Below are 15,419 nucleotides of genomic sequence, written 5' to 3'. Positions count from 1 at the left end.
CACCCCCTGAGCCGAAGGCAGATGCTTAATGACTGCACCACCCAGGCGCCCCTGGAGTCTATCTTTTTTCTTAATCACAGTTCTCTACTTTGTGATATCACTGAACTGGAGGCTTTTTGAGGATGAGACCTGTTCTTTATGTTTTTCCTCATTTCAACTCCTGAAAGTATATAAAACATATTATAATGTTTGGTAAGTTTTGTGGAGATGAACTAAAGGACTGCCCAGTTTCATGTCCTGCTACCCTTGGATCTCATACTCCAGTCACCCCATACAACCTACTCTTCCTCCCATACCCTGTACTAGTACATGTTTCCTTGTATTGTTTCTGCCTGGGATGCTCTTCACAATGCATTGTCCACCTGGAAAGCAGACCATGTTTCTGAAAACTTAGTAGAAGAATTAATGCCCCTGTGAAATTGCCCTACTTTTGTGCAGACCTTGCTGCAGAATACCAATTACATTTCTTTTTCTATCTAACACATGACAAAATATTTCTCAACCTCACTTGTTTGACATGGCCATAGACTGTGAGTGGAAAAATTGTGTACACTCTTAGGCTTAGCCCATAAATTCCTTCCTGTTGTCATCCTCCATACAGTTTTCGACTTTCAGGTGGTTGGTTTAAAGAACCCCTCAAAGGGATCTCAGAGCTGTATGTTGAAGGTGGTGAGGCTATTATAAAAAGGGAACCCAGGTCCCTGAGTCATTGGTTGGAGGAGAGCTACCCAACCAACAACTCCTGTATGAGACCATGGTGAGAATGAAAAATAAACTTTTATTGTGATAAACCACTGAGAGTTTGGAATTTATCCATTATAGCCACTATAAGGGAGTACTGTTTGCCACCCCAAAATATGTCTCTTTGGTATAAGGATTATTTTAGGCTGATTGTTTTTTAAGAAACTGCAAACTTAGAAACTCTGAAAACCAAATAGAAATTACCTTTTTGTAAGAGACTCTTACATGTTTAAGGAAAAAGCTCTATTTGTAAGGGTGTCTCCCTTGCTGTATCAGGTAAAGGCGGATAACTCAATCTTTAGAAGCTCGTATCAGTGGAGAAGGTAATGCCTTAGATGTGCATAACAACCTTTCCCTTGTTTACTGAGCTTTTCTGGGTAACCTCTCATAGCTGACTCTCCACCCCCAGTATCTTGTTTTGTCTTTAGCTGAAGACGGCTTTAGGTGATGCCTTTGGCCATTTCAGAGACTTAGATTTTCTGGGTGTCTCCCATGTATATGTGTTACTAAACTTTTGTTTGTTTTTCTTCTGTTCATCTGTCTAATATCAATGCAATTATTAGACTAGCCAAGGAACCTAGAAATGAAGAAGGAAAAGCTTTTCTGCCTCTACAGTTTTGGCAACCTGGATGGGATTTTCACTGGCTGAACACTACTGGCTCTGGGGCGCTGCAGCCAGGAGAACCTGGGACCTCCGACAAAAAGCTGGCAGAAGGTAAGAATTCTTACCGTGTCAGTCTCCAGCATCTCTGCCTGCAGGAGCCAGTGGAAGTGAGAGTTGTTTTTTTCTTTTCTTTTCTAGTTGTAGATAATCTAAGCAGGAGAAAATATTTGTGGAACTAGTTCTTGGGTATAGTGACTCTTGTAAAGATTTGGTAATAAGTATTCTTGTTTTCTATTGGTTCTTTTTCTTCCCACAGTTGGTCAACTAGTTCTTGGGTATAGTGACTCTTGTAAAGATTTGGTAATAAGTATTCTTGTTTTCTATTGGTTCTTTTCCTTCCCACGGTTGGTCACCCTTTTCTATTGTCTGCTTTATGACCAGGGAGAACATCCTCTCTGGTCTTTACCTGTTGAAGGATCATATTCATCTGAGGAGCAGCTGAATAGACTGTGAATCCAAACTTAGGAAATAAAAACAAGGTCGGGGGGGGGGGCAGAAGCCCATGTGATTCTCTGTGTTTGGAAAAGCTGTGTAAAAGCGGGCCCCTTATAACTAGTGCCTGTGCTTTCTTAGGCTGACTCTGGGAGCGACTTGTCTGGATCTTGAGAGGCTGCATCGCTTGCATTCTCCTTTGGGATACCTCTTACATCCATGGTTAACCCACAAAAAGGCTTATTGGTTTGAGTCCGTATTTAGATTAATAGATCCTAGTCATCAATGGTCAGATGATGGAACCTTTGGAGAAACTTCTAGATTGAAAAAAAACTTTTTAGGCAAACTATGAGAGACTCTTAACAATTGGAAACAAACTGAGAGTTGTTGGAGGGGAGGTGTGTGGGGGGATAGGGTAACTGGGTGATGGGTATTAAGGAGGGCACTTGATGTAATGAGCACTGGGTGTTTATTCAACTGATGAATTACTAAATTCTACCCCTGAAACTAATAATACACTATATGTTAACTAAATTGAATTTAAATAAAAAAATTAAAAAAAAATATTTTAAACAGAAATGATTTGACACACAAAAAAACTTCTTAAGAGTGTTCTTACCTAAATAATTGTCTTACTGATACTTATGGAAAAGCTAAATTAAAAAGAAATATAATGGCTAACCTTAAGGACTCTCTTAAGATGAAAGAACAGAAATTAGACAATTTTAGAACAAAAATTAACATTCACATCCAGTGTAATTCTCTTTCTCAAAATTTGGCTCTGATGCAGACAGACCAAGTCCCAGGACACAGAGGTGTCCCACAGGACCAGCCAAGAGAGTCCTTGGCTATGCTAAGGGTAGAAATGAAACACAGGCCAGCAGGAAGTGAGAGCAGAGTTTATTGGAGATATAGGGGGAGCAGATACGGTCAGAGCATCTGGGAGACTCAGAAAGGAAAAGAAGAAATGAGTCTCATCTTTGCTTGGGGCCTGGGGTTTTTATGGAAGACAGTGGTCTGGAGTACATGTCCTCTCAGGCATAGTGGTCTTGAGTACGTGTCCTCTCAGGCATCCAGGAGCCGGTCGAATGAGGACAAGTACTCAGGTGTCCTTCATAAGTGTCTTATGCCCTGGAGCCAAGGGTCTTGGTAAGTCAGTGGTCTTGGAAAATATACCTTAGGACCTGGCCTGGTAACTCCTTAGATGTTATCTATTGTGCTGGAAGACTCCAAAGGAATCATTAACTTGACCTTTACAGGGAGGACATACATTAAGACATGTGTGAGGTGAGAGTTGGGTCTTAGCAAGAACAGAAGCAGGAAGAAGAGCAAATTAAAAAAAAATAGCTTTTTTTTTCATGGGTTCCCTTCAGTTTCCCTTAGTTTCAGCTGCCTATTTTCACTTCCTTTCCCTTTATAGAGAGCCCTCCAGCCTGACCTCCCGTTCCAGTTATACAGGTTAGTCCTGTAAAGACTAAGAGCCAGGAAAGGAATTTAGCAGAAGCTCCTGAGACTGGTGGCCCTTCGCTTTGCTGTCACTTCTAATTCCTCCTACTTTCCAGGGCTCTATAACCAGGCTCTGCCTCCTTCAGGCCTTCCCATGCCATGTCCTTTGTGGAAGTATTCTGGAACCCCGCCACAAGGAATTCATGTTCCCTGGATATCAACAGATCTAAATTATAAAGCCCTTTCGTTGGGAATCAAATCTCCTTGATACAAAGAATTAAATTTAGTTGGGAAGAGGGGGGGAGTTCCTTGTTATTCAGGCAATAATCCTTGTCTTTGGGGAATGGGAAACAACTGTTTTGTCTTTCAGATCTCTACAAAACCAAAAATGTGGTTCTAGAAACAGTCCAAAGCTCATCTCAAAATGCTTGTAGATACTGTAAAATATCAGAATGTTGGAAAAAGAATTGTCTTACATTTAAGGAAAGGAAAAATTAAAGAGTAATTACTCTAGACCTCTGGTAATAAGCAAATATATCTCAAAATTCTTGGAAGAAAATTAGTATATTCTCTGTACCTCTGTAATGTAGAATTTCTACCCCCTCTTCTCTAGGACTTAAGAGCCATTCCTTGAAATGCAAACACTAGGGAGATGTTTCTCATTTTAGAAGAAAAAAAAAGGCAGGGGAGTAGGAAGGTATTTAGAGATTAGGCTGATGAAAAATCTCAGGGGCGCCTGGGTGGCTCAGTCAGTTAAGCATTTGCCCTCTGCTCAGGTCATGATCCTAGAGTCCTGGAATTGAGCCTGCATGGGGCTCTCTCTACCCCTCCCCCCTACTCCTGCTTTCTCTCTCTTTCAAAGAAAGAAAGAGAGAAAGAAAGAAAGAGAAAGAAAGAAAAACCTTAAATTTCTTCTCCACAAATGTTACTTGGAAAAGCTTTAGCCATCTGAGCAAAGTGGACTTATTCCAACTGCCAAAAAACAAAGCAAAAAACATTGGATCCGACTATTCCTTTGTAAACTAGTGAGCTTTGTGTTGTGTCTGACTCATGGCTAAAATTTCAAGGCAATAACTGTGGAGGGTCTCTATTATGTCTGTATGTGTATGTCTCTCTCTCTCTCTCTCTCTCTAGTGTATATATATATATATATATATATATATATATATATAGTGTGTATGTGTGTGTTTGTGTATAATTAGACGTGTTATATTTTTCTACCTCCAGATCATGTTGCCAAAATTAATTTGTAAAGAGCTCTATTTAACTGGCTTAAACTGAAGTGCTTATAGATTAAATATTCCTAAAGTTCTCAGAAATATAACAAACTGACCCAAATGCTTTTCATGTTTATGTGATCTGGAAATATATTTGGTATTAGAGCTAGTTTAAGTTCATTGGTTTAATTAAAGTAGACATGTCCTTAGAGTTACCAGCATTGAACATAATGCAGACATACAACTTTTATTCTGTCTGGGTTTACTAGTCAAATAAGTTTATGTTACATCTCTGTTTTGAAATTTGTCAGGAAGAAAGAGTTTGGGATGATGGCAGACTTTGTCTAATGCCTCATGAAGTTTTCATGGAAAGTCTAAATGCAATTTTTGGGAGCAAGTGATTTAGACAGATGTAAGTGGGATAAGAGTCTTTAGGTGAACTTGTTAGCAATAATTATATTGTATGGTATGTATCTTTAAAAATAGCTTTTGTTAACCTTAAAAGTTAAACTGCCAGTTATTTTACCAGCAAAAGATGGGTTTATTCAGGAATACCAGAGAATTGCAATGTGGGACAAGCAAGCTGGGGGAAACCATCGATAAGTCTGCCAAAAAAAGGAGAGGCATGCTTTTTTAGAAGAAAGTGGGAAGTTGGCCTGGGTGGCCCAGTTGGTTAAGTGTCTGCCTTCCGCTGGGGTCATGATCCCACGGTCCTGGGATGGAGTCCCACGTTGGGCTCTCCGCTGAGCGGCGGAGCCTGCTTCTCCTTCTATTCTTCCCCTCTGCTTGTGCTCTCACTCTCTCTTGCAAATAAATAAATAAATAAATAAATAAATAAATAAATAAATAAATTTTTTTTTTAAAAAAAAGAAGAAAATGGGAAGTTGGGAAGGCTATTATCAACAAAAAGTCCATTGGAGTAAACTGGGAGCTAGAGATATAGCGGCTTTTCATTGGCTGAGTTGTGACCATCTCCCATTGGCTGGGCTGTTGCTGGGGGGATGAGGAAAGCCTTTTTCCTTCCTGCTGGGATAGTAAAGTAGTATCTAAGGTAGCATCCATGCGCAAGGTCTGTCTCTGGTTGGTTTGCAATTGAGGATGAGTGGAGAGGCATGGGAGCTCCCCCTGCCGAACCTCCCAACTCAATTTTAGTGAGGTTTCTCTTAATAAATTTTCACATTTTTTCCTTTTGATTGAGATCTTTTTTTGAAAGTATTGGTGATCAGTAGTCAGGTTATTTAAAAAAAAATTTATTTTTTGTGTGTGAGAGAGTGAGGGAGAGCGAGCACGAGTGGGGGTAGGGGCAGAGGGAGAAGCAGATTCCCTGCTGAGCAGAGGAGCCTGATGCCGTACTCCATCCCAGAACCCTGGGATCATGACCTGAGCGGAAGACAGACGCTTAACCAACTGAGCCACCCAGGTACCCAGTCAGGTTCTTTATATTAGTGGTTTTGTACCTCAGTGCCAGGATGAACCTTTGCTGGTTGTTATGTCCAACCTATGTCAGAGGAAAGTGCTTAGCAGTTGGAAACCACTTAAGGTTGTATTTGAGTAACAAGGAAGGTTAAGAGGAAGAAGCCTTAGGTACTTCTCACCTAAAGTCTTTTTCTCAGGTTATAAGTATTGGGGATCATCTTGAAACACTGAGCTAGGATCACCATACAGTGTAAATCTTAAAAAAAATCAACAGGCAACAAAATGTGACACTTAAAATAATTTTGCGAAACAGAAGAAGTAACAGAACAATTCAAAATTGTACAATGGTTTTAAACCAGGACTCTAGCTGTGAAAGCAACCAACTGTAATATTTATTGGCACTTATTCAGACACGGAGGAGAACGGTTTTCCCTATAAAGGCAAACCTGGCATCCCAAAGAAAGCTCTAAGAGCAATGATGAAAGCAGAATGGTGAATACAGCAAGAACACGCTGGAAGAATTAACCGAGTGCATGTGGGAAGATACAGTGTAGGTATAAATAGGAAGCAATAGCTGATGAACTTCTGGTAAGAGAGCAACATTTCAAAGATATTTTAAAACAGTATTGCTATTTCAAAAGAACTATTTGGGAAAAAATGTGTTATGGATAATAGAATGTGTAAGTTTACAAATTCAGAGACAATACATTTGGATAAGAATCCAAAGCCAGTTAATAGTACAGATGAAAGAAGACTTTTGTGAATTCAGAATGTTCTAAGCTTTTGGAAAAAGCAAGTGAAAAATTAACTTGTTTTGAGATCATCATGAGGCCATTTCCAAATCTCATAATCAAAAGAAAGAGTTTCTTGGGGCACTTGGCTGGCTCAGTTGGGAGAACATGTGACTCTTGGTCTCAGGGTTTTAAGTTCAAACCCCACATTGGGTGTAGAGCTTACTTTAAAAAAGAAACAAAAGAAGAGGTTCCCCCTTTCATGAGGGCTTGGGAAGCACAGACAAGGGTCTTGCCTTTCCATGAAAGAGAAGCGGAAGCAACAGTGAGAAAAAGGCCTGGTCTGAACATCTTGAGAAAGCTGCCTCATCAGATGTCATCTGCTTCAGTTCCAGGAAATCCTTACTTTCAGGTCAGCAGGTGGGGTGCGAGTTCAGTCAGGGTTTGGTGCTTTCTTTACACGTGTCATGTGAATCCACGAGTCTATTCCCTGGAGTTTGGCAGCACAAATTTGGTTAACAGTTCCTGGTAAAGGCCTTTCCGGTGACGTTGAAGTGTCTTTCAAGAGATGTCTTTTTCAACACACAATATTTCCAGGTTGCAAGGCGTGATGCTTGTCATCATCTCCCAAGAGTGTGCTGTAAAAATATTGCTCTGCCAAAGCATGGTTATTTTTTATAGGTGGAACTGGGTCTTCATGCTAGTGAAGTCTATCTCCTTTTATTAACTATGGATAAAAGGAGGCAGTTGCCAGGTATACTGGATGTCCTGTGACTTTGTCAAAGGCTGAGAGTCCACATGTTCCAAGGGGGGTGAATTTGAGATTTTTTTTTTTTTTAAGATTTTTATTTATTTATTTGACAGAGACAGACAGCCAGCAAGAGAGAACACAAGTAGGGGACGTGGGAGAGGAAGAAGCAGGCTCATAGCGGAGGAGCCTGATGTGGGGCTCGATCCCGGAACACCAGGATCACACCCTGAGCAGAAGGCAGACGCTTAACAACTGTGCCACCCAGACGCCCCAAGATTTAGAGGACCAGTAGGAACGCTTTAGTCCACAGTATGTGTGTGTGTGTGGGGGGTTCTGCAAATTTTTGCCGATTGAGTCTTAATAATGCTGTTAGTGCATTTGACTAACTCTGAGGACTGAGGATGGCACGTGCAATGAAAGTGCTGTAAAGGTAGCACAGACTTGTCAAAGCACCTGACCAGTCAGTGGGTTCCCTGATCACTATGTGGTCTGAGAGTGGCTCCCCGGGTAGGGATAATCTTTTCTAAAGACTTTTAGCCACAGAAGAGGTACTGGCCTGTCTAAAAACAAAAATCTTCACTCCAGTGATAAAACACACAAACCATGACTAAAACATATTTGTATCCATGAGATGGGGGAACTGCATGAAATCCATATGCCAAAACTCAAATGGTCCATTGGGCAATTTAAAATACCCAGGGGTGGGGCGCCTGGGTAGCGCAGTCGTTAAAGCGTCTGCCTTTGGCTCAGGGCGTGATCCCGGCGTACCGGGATCGAGTCCCACATCGGGCTCCTCCTCTGGGAGCCTGCTTCTTCCTCTCCCACTCCCCCTGCTGTGTTCCCTCTCTTGCTGGCTGTCTCTCTCTGTCACATAAATAAATAAAAAATCTTAAAAAAAAAAAAATACCCAGGGGTGCTATGGACAGATTTCCTAAGAATGTACTTTGGACAGGTGGACAAGCAAAGGTAGGTACTTTTTGTGGTCTTATTAGCTTTTCTAACCAACACTGATTCATGAGTGTTATAATTTTGTCTGCAGACCAATGGTTTTAGGCATGTATAGTTGTAAGTATTGGGGATCTTAGGATTTCTGGTAGAGCCAGATTGGTATTTGGATAGTTCTTCATTTTTATTGAACCAACAATTATTAGATTTCTGTTACTGTTTTTCCTTTCTGGGGCCAATTGCTGGGCAGCTGTGGTCAGTTTGTCCAAATTATCATTTAGGGGAACATCCTCTTGTACTGTGACAGAGGCTTGGCTCTTGGTTTCCTTGAGAGCAGCATTTTTAGTGGAAATATCAGTGAGTTGGATTACTCTGGCTTCCAGGGAGTTAAGTCTGGAGTGTCCATGACCTTAATAATAGCTACAGCCACTGACAGAAGTATGGCACCTAATAAATTTTGGACATAGGAGCCATTTTTAATCTTATTCCCATTGGAGGTAAGGAAATCTCATTTCCATATATTCCAAAATCATGAGCTACCCCAAAGGCATACCCACTATCAGTATAAATGTTAGCAGTTTTCCCCTTGGCTAAAGTACAAGCCTGGGTAAGGGCATATAACTCAGCCTTTTGGCTGAAGTGGCCAAGGGTAAAAGTGCTTCATCAATGACTTCAAAGGAAGCTGTAATAGTATCCCCAGCATGATGTTTACCATTTTTATACTTTAAATAAGGATCCTCAGTAAACCATGAAAAATCTGCATTGGTTAGAAAATTTTCTATAAATTACCATGGGGAGTCAAAAGGCAATCTGTCAGTGTTAAGCGGGTATGAGAGGTTTCACCTGGGTGCAAATGTAGCCCTATTCCGATATCGGATGCTCTAAGTATCTAATCTGAGCTTGAATAAGCTGCAATTTTTTTCAGAGACTTTATGTCTCTTTAAGGCCAAAAGTTTTAACAGGTGGGTGTTGCCTCCTGTGATTAGGTTTGAGAAGGGGAGCAGAGAAGCAAATCGTCTATGTATTGTAAGAAGGTAGGTCCTGCAGAAACCTTTATATCCTCCGAATCAGCTTCTATGTTTTGTGAAAAATAAGGACTCTAGAACCCCTGAGCATTACTGTCCAAGCGTATTTCTATCCTTCCCGAGGGAAAGCAAAAAGAAGTTGGCTATCCTTATCAACTGGAATACTAAAAATGCGAGGCACAGATCAATTACAGTGAGAAACCTGCTTTCGTTGGAACTGGATATTAGTAGCACCTGGAGGTTAGGAACAACAGAATGCTAAGAGATAACTGTTATTTATTGCTCAGAGGTTGTGGACAAACCCCATTGTCAGACGTTGGGTTTTCTCACAGGTAAAATAAGAGCATTACAGGGACTAGTGCAGGGAATAATGAGGCCCTGAGCCTTGTAATCTTCTATTATGGGCTTGATGGCCTGAAGGGCTTCTTTACCACAGGGCCTTGATTAATTCTGGGAAGAGGTTTTGAGGGATCTATTTGAATCTTGATGGGAGGTACACTGTGGATTATACCAATATCAGTTGAAGATTTTGCCTCTAAAGAGAATGGTAGCTGATCCAATAGGAACAAATGATCTTTGTCCCCAGACTCATGTAGAGTGCCATCAAAGATGGAGCATAGAAAAGATGCTGAAGAGACATTTACCTCTCCTGGTTGGTTATTTTGATTACTACTGTCAGATTCTAGAATTATTTCTCCCTTTTGGAGAAATTCTGGCATGGTGGTTTCTATGAAATCTCAGCCCAGTAAATTAATTGGGATGGAAGAATTAAGGAAAAAACAATGAGCATCTCTCAAAAAGCCTAAGCCAAAGGGAATAGGTTCAGAAACAGGAACCTGTGGAGGTTCAGTAGAGGCTTCCTCTTGGTGAACTGCTTCAGGGCCCTGAGGCAGGGTGACAGCAGTGGAGTGGAGCACAGAGAGCTAGCTCTGGAGTCAATACAGACATTCATTCCCAATCTGAAGACTGGATTCTCTAAGCTGAATCAGAGAAAGGACTGGGAAGAACCCACGTAGGGGCACCTGGATGGCTAAGTCGGTTGAGGGTCTCACTCTTGATTTTGGCTCAGGTGATGATCTCAGGGTTGTGGGATTGAGCCCCGTGTCGGGCTCCATGCTGAACGTGGAGTCTGCTTGAGATTCTTTTTCTCCCTCTTCCCCTCTTCAAATAAGTAAATAAATAAATAAACAAAGTCTTAAAAAAAAAACCCATGTAGTTCTCAGATCCTCATCATTGGGGATTAGGAGGACATTGGAAAGGCTGGCTGGAGGGCTGAAGACACCAAAGTACTTACATTTGTGACAATCTTTTTCTTGTGTCCTGGCCTTTTGTAATAGCAGCAAAAACTAGAAGGTTTTTGTTTTTGGTTAGGGGCCTTCATTTGCCAGAGTTGAAAATTGAGAATGTTAGTGGTCTTTCTTTTAGGTGAGTCCTCTAGCATGTGAGCAAGCTGGTTTACCATATTAACTAAATCTGGAGTGGGCCATCTCCCATCCTGGTCCTTTTAACTAAAAGAGAAAGATCACCATTCAGCTCATTAATAAACATAGAGTTAAATGCTACCTGGGTGGATTCAACATTTAAAGGAGGATCAGGGGCGCCTGGGTGGCACAGCGGTTAAACATCTGCCTTCGGCTCAGGGCGTGATCCCAGCGTTCTGGGATCGAGCCCCACATCAGGCTTCTCCGCTATGAGCCTGCTTCTTCCTCTCCCACTCCCCCTGCTTGTGTTCCCTCTCTTGCTGGCTGTCTCTATCTCTGTCGAATAAATAAATAAAAATCTTTAATAAAAAAAAAATAAAGGAGGATCAGAACATTCTTTTTTTTTTTTTAATGATTTTTTTATTATATTATGTTAGTCACCATATAGTACATCCCCGGTTTCCGATGTAAAGCTCGATGATTCATTAGTTGCGTATAACACCCAGTGCACCATGCAATACGTGCCCTCCTTACTACCCATCACTGGTCTATCCCATTCCCCCACCCCCCTCCCCTCTGAGGCCCTCAGTTTGTTTCTCATAGTCCATAGTCTCTCATGTTTCATTCCCCCTTCTGATTACCCCCCCTTTCTTTATCCCTTTCTTTCCCCACTGATCATCCTAGTTCTTATGTTCCATAGATAAGAGTAATCATATGATAGTTGTCTTTCTCTGCTTGACTTATTTCACTTAGCATTATCTCCTCCAGGCCCGTCCACGTTGCAGCAAATGTTGAGAATTCGTTCTTTCTGATAGCTGAGTAATATTCCATTGTATATATGGACCACAACTTCTTAATCCAGTCATCTGTTGAAGGGCATCTTGGCTCCTTCCACGATTTAGCTATTGTGGACATTGCTGCTATGAACATTGGGGTGCATATGGCCCTTCTCTTCACTACGTCTGTGTCTTTGGGGTAAACACCCAGTAGTGCAATGGCTGGATCATAGGGTAGCTCAATTTTTAACTTTTTAAGGGACCTCCACACTGTTTTCCAGGAGGATCAGAACATTCTTAAAAGAATTTAAAACTGATTGTAATAGTCATAAACAGGTCATTAGGCTTCTGTGTGCAAGCCTGAATTTTGTTCCAATCAGCAGGTGGAAAAAGCTCCTATAGTTGATCAGCGGAGATTTCCAGGGTGTGTGCCAAAAGTGAGGGGTTTATTTCTCTAAATCCCCTTTGGGATGTTTCTTTCAGGCTAGTTTCATCCAGTGTTTGGCCGTGTCCTCACCAACAAGCATGTGGACTAAGTAATTTAAATCTGAGAATCCGGTTTGAATAACTGTGTTAAATTCTTCAGCAAATTTATGGAGGTCCTCAGTCACTTTAGGAAACTCCTTAACTATGACCCACAATTTGGCCCTAGTCTAGGCAACATAAGAAATTTGAGATTTATTTAGCTCCTCAGAAGACTTAACTTTAAAAAGGCAGTTTTGCTTGGCTCAGGAGACAAGGGGGTGGGGAAAGATTCAGAGAAGTAAGTTTAGCAGACAAAATAGAGCAAAATGGCCTGGAGGTGGGGCCTGAGCACAAGGTGGCCACCGCCTCTCTGCAGACAAAAAAGATGGAAAAGGGGGGAAAGGGGCCTCAGAAGCCATTTTTGCCTCTTTCAATTGTTTGCCTCAGTCAATTTAGAAATAGTCTTTTGCAAAAAGGCAAACTTAGAATCCTGAAAACATCTGGAAGCCTTGAGGTAGCATTTAATAAAAGTAGACATTCTGGGGCACCTGGGTGGCTCCATAGTTACGATTGGACTCTTGATTTCGGCTTGGGTTATCATCTCGGGGTTGTGAGATTGAGTGGGGTGTTGGGTTCTGTGTTGGGCATAGACCCTGCTTGGGATTCTCTCTCTATGACGCCCTCTGCCCCTCCCCCACCAAACAAAGGTAAAATAAATAAAATATTTAGAAAAATAAAATAGCCATCATATTCAGTTTTTTTTCTTTTCCTTTTCTTTTTTTTTAAGGAACCGTGGCTTTCTAATTTAACTTTGAGTAAAACAAGTGTGGGGAGATAAAAAATTCCCTGTAGTAGCCTTTGAAGTTTTAAATTACTTTTGGTTAAGTCAGTCCACTAGTTATAAATGTGCATACAGAGGGACTAGAGTTTTTAAACATAAAACTGGCCGGACTCCCAGCCAGGGACACGATCAAGGCATTTTGATGACTGGGATCCCATGTCTTAGAGGTTTTTCAGAAGCAAGCTGATTCTACAAGGAATCGGACAAAAGGGCAGCACAGTTCCAGCAGGGGCAGTCCGATCCCAAGCAGGAGTTGGATGGAAGGCTAGCACTCTTCGAACAGGCACAGTTCTAACAGAAATAGTCTAGTCCCCCAAAGGAGTCAGATCAAAACCTAGCCCCGTTCCATCAGGAGCAGTCTGATTCGAAAGAGGAGCGGGACTAAACCCAAATGAGTACTCTCAGAGAGAAAAACAAAACAAAGGCCTTAAAACAGATCCCCAGTAAAGCCTGGACAACTCAGACACAAAGCATGGAGCTCAACATCTGGAGGAAAACCTACCTTCAAACCCTAGGGTTGGAGGGAAAGCAGTAAGCCCAGTTGCCTCTTGGGTACAGTAACCTGTTTGTTCACCAGCCTCAGAGCTGTTGGGGGTCTTTTCTGGATCCTCAGATGGGCCAGCAAGTAATGTTAACTTAAACATCAAACTGCCAGTGATTTTACCAGCAAAAGATGGGTTTATTCAGGAAGAGCAGAGAATTGCAATCCAAACAAGCAAGCTGTGGCAAAACCACAGGCAAGTCTGCCAAAAAACAAAGGAATGGAATGCTCTTATAGAGGAGAGCAGGAAGTTGGGAAGGAGGTTATCGACAAAATGGAGTAAACTGGGAGCTGGAGGTATAGTGGCTTTTCACTGGATGAGTTGTGCTATCATTGGCTGGTCTGTTGCTGGAGGGATGAGGAAACCGTTTCTCCCTCCTGCTGGGATAGTATAATAGGATCTAGAGAAGCACCATGTGCGAGCTCCCTCTATTCCAGTTGGATTTGTAACTGAGGATGAGTGGTAAGGCGGGAGAGCTCGCCCTGCCAAATCTCCAGGCTCAATTTTAGTGAGGTTTCTCTTAATTAATTTTCACGCTGTTCCAAAATCTTTTTGGTAACTTGAAACTTTAGAGTTTTACTAAGTTAAATAATAGAAAATCATTGACTATCTAGAGCATTTCCAATTACTCTACTTTCCATTAATTACTGAACAAAGACTTTATCTACATTTGGCTTCCTTATTACAGAGAAACTAAAGGTAAACATGCCTTTGCTTTATTGGAAGATTATACTATGAAGTAGCACATGCCTCTAGAAATTATAAAATATATTCATAAATATGCCAATCTAAAGAATACTGGTATAGCAAACAGTTTACAATTGCTTACTTCTTAGTTTTTACTAGAAATTAAGGTTTCTAAGAGTTAAGAGTGTTCATTAGTATATATAACTAAAAGTATTAGAAATATTAAGGGAAACATCTTCATATGCAAGGAAATTAGGATGTGTGTTTTGAGTAAAAGAAAGCATGAGAAATAAAAACACATTTTTGTTGGAGGAAAGAAAAGTAAATTTGTGTTAAAATAAAATTGGTTATTTCAAAATGGGAAAGAACACCATGGGACAAAATCTGAAAGTTATAGGTTTGTGGAAAGAAATCCTTAGAAAGGAATTTTATGTATGCTCAGGACTGGCTCAGACTCAATTAAATTAATTGAGTGAAAGAATTTTAATATCAAAAGTAAACTGGTGCAAAATTAGAATTTGGTTTTCTCTTTGTTAAAAGGACAACATTGCCTTGTATTATTGGTCTGCTTTTGATGAGAGATTGGAAAAGGTTTTTATTTTATTTTATTTTATTTTTTTTACCTTTTAAAGTAATCTGCCTAAAAGGCAAAGATTTTATGTTTTATCAAAATAATTACTTATGCTTCATGTTACCTTTATCATCAGGGCTTTAATTACTTATGTAAACCTAATTCTCTCGATATTAAAAGACCTAAGCTTTGCTCAGAATAATTTAGCCTTATGATATATTTACCTGTGAAGTCTTTGTTGCTTTGGTTAAATAGATAACAAAGTATTGTTTCACAGTGGCCTATGATCCCATTTATTCAAGCTTCCAAAACTTTTCATATTTTCGACAAGGTTCCCCAAAGAAATTCTCTCTTTTCTTGATTATATTTATTTATTTTAGAGATAGATAGAGAAAGCATGAGAGCAAGGGGAGGAGTAGAAGGAGAGGGACAAGTGGTCTCCATTCTGAGTCTAGAGCCCGACGTGGGGCTCAATCCCACGACCCTGAGATCACGACCTGAACCGAAAACCAGAGTTGGCTGCCCAACCAACTGAGCCATGTAGGCACCCCTCCCAAAATAAATACTAAATGAAGTCTTTTGGACCTAGAAAAAACTTTGGGATATTCTAGAGGGTACCTGGGACTGAATGAACTAATGAAGATGATTGTAGTTTTTTTGACTTTTTGTTGATTTTTAAAATGTTTTGTTTTTCTCAATTTAAGGAAAATTTTTCTCTTAAGCTGACTATAACTTACAGAAGTTTGGT

At 40.7% G+C, this 15,419-nt stretch overlaps 1 long non-coding RNA gene across 1 annotated transcript in view; it reads left to right on the top strand.

Moving 5' to 3' along the window:
- LOC123001352 (uncharacterized) overlaps positions 1-15,419 on the top strand; it is a 227,178-nt gene that overhangs the window by 22,026 nt on the left and 189,733 nt on the right. The window contains exon 3 of the long non-coding RNA XR_006410150.3: positions 1,305-1,456. This is a non-coding gene — a long non-coding RNA (uncharacterized LOC123001352). The remainder of the gene's footprint in view (positions 1-1,304; positions 1,457-15,419) is intronic.

Source organism: Ursus arctos, unplaced genomic scaffold, assembly GCF_023065955.2.
Source record: "Ursus arctos isolate Adak ecotype North America unplaced genomic scaffold, UrsArc2.0 scaffold_13, whole genome shotgun sequence".
NCBI lineage: Eukaryota > Metazoa > Chordata > Mammalia > Carnivora > Ursidae > Ursus > Ursus arctos.
Note: the sequence above shows the minus strand (reverse complement) of the source record. Positions and strands in the feature narration are given on the sequence as shown.